The sequence below is a fragment of the Phoca vitulina genome, unplaced genomic scaffold (genome assembly GCF_004348235.1).
Source record: "Phoca vitulina isolate PV1807 unplaced genomic scaffold, GSC_HSeal_1.0 scaffold5, whole genome shotgun sequence".
NCBI classification, from domain to species: Eukaryota; Metazoa; Chordata; class Mammalia; order Carnivora; family Phocidae; genus Phoca; species Phoca vitulina.
This window is the reverse complement of record NW_022589708.1, coordinates 47,073,283-47,079,170: the sequence shown is the minus strand read 5'-3', so window position 1 is coordinate 47,079,170 and position 5,888 is coordinate 47,073,283. Positions and strand designations below refer to the sequence as shown.

General features: G+C 37.0%; 1 pseudogene; it reads right to left on the bottom strand.

Annotated features, from left to right (window-relative positions):
• Positions 1-1,841: 1,841 nt before the first annotated feature.
• LOC116631316 lies at positions 1,842-2,211 on the bottom strand (annotated as a pseudogene).
• Positions 2,212-5,888: the final 3,677 nt, after the last annotated feature.

Genomic DNA, 5,888 nt, shown 5'->3' with positions numbered 1-5,888 from the left:
TAAACAGGGCCAGAAAACACAAATTTATCATGTTTTAAGAAGCACCATGGGAATATATATGAATAGTTCTAGCGATTACCATTGGTCCTAAAGCAGCATGCATGCATAATAGAGTAACACAAAGTAAAAAAGAAGACTGGTACACAGACTCTAAATGTAGCCCTCATGGTCTCCACCTCCTGGTATTCATACCTGTGTAAATTCCCTCTCTTTGAGTATGGGTAGGACCTCGGACTTGGTTCTAACCAAAATAATATTATAAAGGTAATTAGTCTGTGTGGGCTACTATAACAAAATGCCAAAGACTGGATGGCTTAAATAACAGAAGTCTATTTCTTACATTTTTAGAGGCTGACAAGTCCATGATCAGGATTCTGGCCATTGGTTTCTGATGAGGCTTCTCTTCCTGGCTCGTAGACGGCCTTCTTCTTGCTACATATTCACATGGCCTTTCTTCAGTGCGTGTGCACAGAGGGAAGATGCGAGCAAGCTCTCTGATTTCCTCTTCTTATGAAGAAGCTAATCCTATGGAATCAGAGCCTGCCCTTATGACTTCATTTAACTTTAATTACTTCTTAGTTGCTTCATCTCAGATATCATCACACTGGGGGTTATGGCTTCAACATGTGAACTAGTGGTGGGAAGAATACAAATATTTAGTCTCTAATGGTGACAGATATCAGTTCAGGGGTAACACTACATAAGATTGTAATTATCTGTTTAGCTGAGACTCTTTTCCTTGCTGTCTTTGAGGACAGAAGATGACATGTTGTGAGCTCTCCCAGGGAAAGGGCCACATAATAAGCAAATGAGTGTAACTTCTGGACAACAACAATTAAGAGACCAAGGTTCTCAGCCCAACAGCCTGAGAAGAACGGAATACTACCAACAGTCATATGAGCTTGGAAGCAGTTCTTTCCCCAGACTAGCAACAGATGAGATTATAGCTATGGTTAGTATCTTAATTTCAGCTTTATGTAATCCCAAAGCAAAGAATTCAGCTAAGCTGTACCCAAACTCCAGATTTACAAAAACTGTGAGACAGTAAATGTGTGTTGTTTCAAAACACCATGTTTGTGGTAATGTTGTTACATGCTAATAGATAATGATACACGTACGGATAATGGAGTAATTAATTTCTTAATAGGTGATATCACAGAGAGCTTCACAGATAGAGCTGAACCTAAGTCAGTTTTTGAGAATAAGTAGAAATATTTAAGAAAGCCAAGAATGGAAAAGAAGGGAGTTACAGGAAAGCACAGAAAAATGAAAGTATGGGGTGCCTGGGTGCCTCAGTGAGTTAAATATCAGACTCCTGATTTTGGCTCAGGTCATGATCTCAGGGTGGTGAGATCCAGCCCTGCATTAGGCTCCATGTTCAGCATGGAGTCTGCTTGTCCCTCTCCCTCCCTCTCTGCACAGCCCCCTCACACTATCTCATGCACATACTCTCTCTCTCTTTCTCTCTCACTGTCTCTCTAAAATAAATAATCTTAAAAAAAAGAAAAAATGAAAGAGGAAAGAAAATAGAAGTAATCAAAATTGCTAAAATAAAAGGAATCCATGTAAGGAAATGTGAGAGGATCTGCCTAGAATTCAAGCTAAAGAGACATAGAAGGATTTGGAATAAATGTGTGATATAATTATGAGTTAAATATACAAAAGCCATTCTTTTACTCTGTTTCTTAAAAAAAAAACAAACATATTTTTCCAGGTTTCATTTAATAGCAGGAATATTTTAAAACATTTAAGTCAACCATGTAAAAACTAAAAAACAATTCTTTATGTAGCTTTATTTTTTTTTTAATCATAGCTTAGTGATTTATTCTCCTAAGTCTCCATCAGCAGGTGGAATGGAAGACCCCTCCCATGCTGATGCCTTTGTCAGCCAAAGCATTATAGTCCTTTAATGCCTGCTCTCTCTGCAGGACCCGCACATCAATGCCTTGTTTCTCCGGACACTTTGCAGTCCATGGAGGCACCTTCAAGGCCTCACTCATCCCTCGGCCTATCACAAGGGTCTGCCTGCTCTTCTTGACAACTTCCTCCACATCTGCAGGATGCATACAAGGAGAATGCTCAGTTCCTATATCTCTCCAACCCCAAGCCTGACTTCCCCCTGACCACACTTTGCAGTATTTATAGGTTTTAGTAGAGCCTTGTACTTTCATTTGCCACCCATGATAGAGAAGCAATTTTAGGGGAGAGCATGAGGAACTTAACTGAACTCCAGTGCCTCTCTTTATGGGAGTTGAGATCCCAAAGGGCTCCGAGGGTTACCTCTTTTTATATAGCTTTAAAAACAACTTGCCGACCCATAATACATATACTGATAACAACATGAAATAGATCAACAACCTTACTGAACAACCAAAATAAGCTATTCATTTCATTTTGTTTAAATAACAAATCCCTATAAATAAAGATCTTTTAAACTGTATCTATTTAATAGATGTTTCAATTATCTATTGTTGCATAACAAGTCACTCTAAAAGTTAATGTCTTGAAACAATATCAATTTGTTATTTCTGGACAATTCTATGAGCTGACTGGGCTTTCCTGGATGGCTCTTCTCCAAGAGGGATCAGCTGAGGTCACTCACTTGCTGCATAAAGCAGGCTGCCAGGCTGCGTTAAAGATCCGAGAGACCTTTACACATGTCTGGCACCTCAGAGTTTCTCCACAGGGGCTCCCTCTCCACATGACAGTTTTGGGCTTCCTTATGGCACGGTGGCCTCAGGGTGGTCATTCTTACAAGAGGCCTCATTTGCCCAGAAAACACAGTAAGGCAAGCTTCTGGACCTCTTAAAAGCTAGGCACATATGGCCTTAAAACCATCATTTTTGACACGTTTTTTAGGTCAAAACAAGGCCAGCTCATATTCAAAGTTAGAACTAAAGATTCCACATCTGGATGGGAGGAAGAAAGGATTTATATTGGGTAAGTCTGGTCACTACCTACTACAATAAGTATATAATACACATAGCTTATTTTCAGTGAAAGTAAGAATCCTCCACTTCCATAGTTAAATATCAGAACTGAAGGATTAGAAAACTCTTTTTGAAAATTACTGATAGAACCATACAGGAGTTGTAGCAGCCACGGATAAGGTCATAAAAGTAGAGTTTGAATGTAGGATTAGGTTCACCCCAGTTAATGCTAGAAGGTACCATTCATACCCCTATTTGTTCAGCCTTTTTTTTTTATGAAACTACTCCAATTAGATAGTCCATGAATTTATAATTTTGTGTTCAAATAGTTTTGAAAAATAATGAAAAGTATTTCTATTCTCCTTTTAAAGATTTGACAACATATATTAAAATAAGAACTTTCTAATTAAGGCTAAGTTTCCATCAGAAAGAAGCAATTTCTAGAACGGGGATTCTTAGCCTTGGAGAGTCAGTAAATTTTTGACATTTATGCAAAATTTTGCTTATATACATTTTTCTGGGTTCATTTGACGGTTCATTAGCTCTCTCAGTTTTGGTCTGCCCATCTTTTACATGTCTCAGTATGTAGAGTCAGAAGAGCTATATTTGAACCATGATTTGATCAACTTTAACCAAATGTTTCATTTGTCCAATGAAAATAATACTACCTCTTCTGCCTCAAAAATAATACTATGAATATGAGTTATCACTTGTAAACTAATTATTAAAATATTATTTTTAGAAACCATGGTTTTTAAATTATGATTTTTCTCATATGGGATCTAAGTAACTAAAAACCACTAATTAACCACTTGTCATGTGCTTCAAAATCTCTTAAGTGCTTTAAAAGTATCTTATTTGGTCCCCACAGCAACACTATGAAATAGGTTTCATGATTCCCACTTTACTTCTAGGAAAACTCAAGAGATAAAAATTTTAGTTGTTGCTATATAGTCACCCAATAGAATGAACTGTAGTATTACTTCATTAACACTGAACCTCTCTCCTTAGAAGAAATATATATCTCCTTCTTGTGAAATTCAGATATGGTGATGTAATTTGGTTTATCCAGGTAGACGTACCTGTCACTTCGGGGCATAAGCTTTCAGAACTAATGTAAAATTCACCATGTTCTCTTTCACCTGCTATGATCACAGAGGATGTGTCAAGTGAAAGCCTGGGTCAGGAGTGAGGAAGACATGGAAGACCAATAAAGATAAATGAGGTATGAATGAGAGATAGACTTAGTTATCTTAAACCAAGAAAAATCTAGCATGTGTTTGCTACGACAGTCACACCTACCCTATCCTGACTGATATATACACCCTGTAAAAAGGGGAGCCAATCCAGTCTGGCTCCAAAGCCTGAACTTTAAACTGCTCTGCTCTTCTACCTCTCTTGATTTTACAAATAACTTTTTTTTTTTTTTAACTCCTGTTCATTCATCAACCTATTATGTTTTCTGAGGAAACATTTCATTGTACCCTTGAGAAGACATTTTGCCCTGCATGGTGCTGGTTTGCAGAGAACAATGATAGGATGTAAGCCTGCCAAACTTCACCAAAGAACTATTTTGAAGTTTGGGGTACCCTCCAATACTAGAATGGAAAATCTATTACAGATGCTAAAAATATATCTGCTAAGCTAATTGAGGGAAATAAGAAATAAATTTGAACATAGGCTGTTTAGATAATTGGGACCTCGACTGTTAAATTGATGCTACCCTATTAAAATAATTAGGAGTCTGGGTGGCTCAGTCCTTTGAGCGACTGACTTGATTTCAACTCAGGTCGTGATCTCAGAGTCATGAGATCCAGCCCCAAGTCAGGCTCTGCGCTCAGCGGGGAGTCTGCTTGAGATTCTCTCCCTCTGCCCCTTGCCCCACTCTCTCTCTCTCTCAAAATAAATAAATATTTTAAAAAATAATTAAAATTTAGAAAAGCCTTAGTACATGAATTTTTATAAAGTTTTTGTGAAAGAACTTATATAAATGAAATTCTACTTGTACATTGCTAAGATACTCAAAAGAGCTGAGACGGTCAACAAGATCCTTTTCCTGAACTAACGTGGCTAAAAATTGCTTTGATGAAGATGAGGATGATTACAATGATGATAATGATGATGATAAAGATACCAGCTAACATTTATCAAGGGTTTACTGTGTGCCAGGCCATCTGCTAAGTGATTTTCCTTTTGCAGCCTTGTATGGTGTGTGTGATCACAACCTCCATTATATAAAGGGAAAGCTAGTATAACTAAAGAAATTGTGCTGAAATTGGACCCAAGCAAACTGAATTCAGAGCTCCCATGCTCAGTCACGCTGGTATATTTGCCCTGTGCAACTGAGATAATCTCTGTGTTTCTTTTCAGGTAAAGCTTTCCTAAGATGCTGGATCATAGACTGAGGTTCTTTATCAGAAACTCATTTGTATTACTTCTGACAAAAAAAAGCAAACTTGCAATTAATAATGAGCAGAGTCAAGTGGTCCTCCAGTTAGGAGAAGATGCAAAATCTAGGGTCAACTTTCTTCATACCAAGGACTCAACACTTTTATATTTGGAGCAAAGATTGTATTTTTTAATTTGTGTGCTGTTATTTTACTTCTGTTGTAAACTGAGAATACTCCAGTATATAGTAGTCTCCAAAGTGTTCATTAACATATAATATAGAATATAATATTTCCAAAACTAAGCTGATTTGGGCTACTATTATATCAGAAATTAGCTTCATCTAAAATAGGGGTTGAATGGAGCAAAATATTGCTTTGAATTAGGTATAGGAGAAAAAAGGGACTAGAGAGAGGAGAAACATTTCTGTGAAATTCTACATCTTTGATTTATTTCCTTTCTTGGTTTTAGTTTTTTAAGTCTGAGTTTAAGGTCAATCAAGTATTTACTTAATTATGCAGAAATAACTAATGCAAGTTCAAACTATAGTTAATAGACACTTAAATTTTT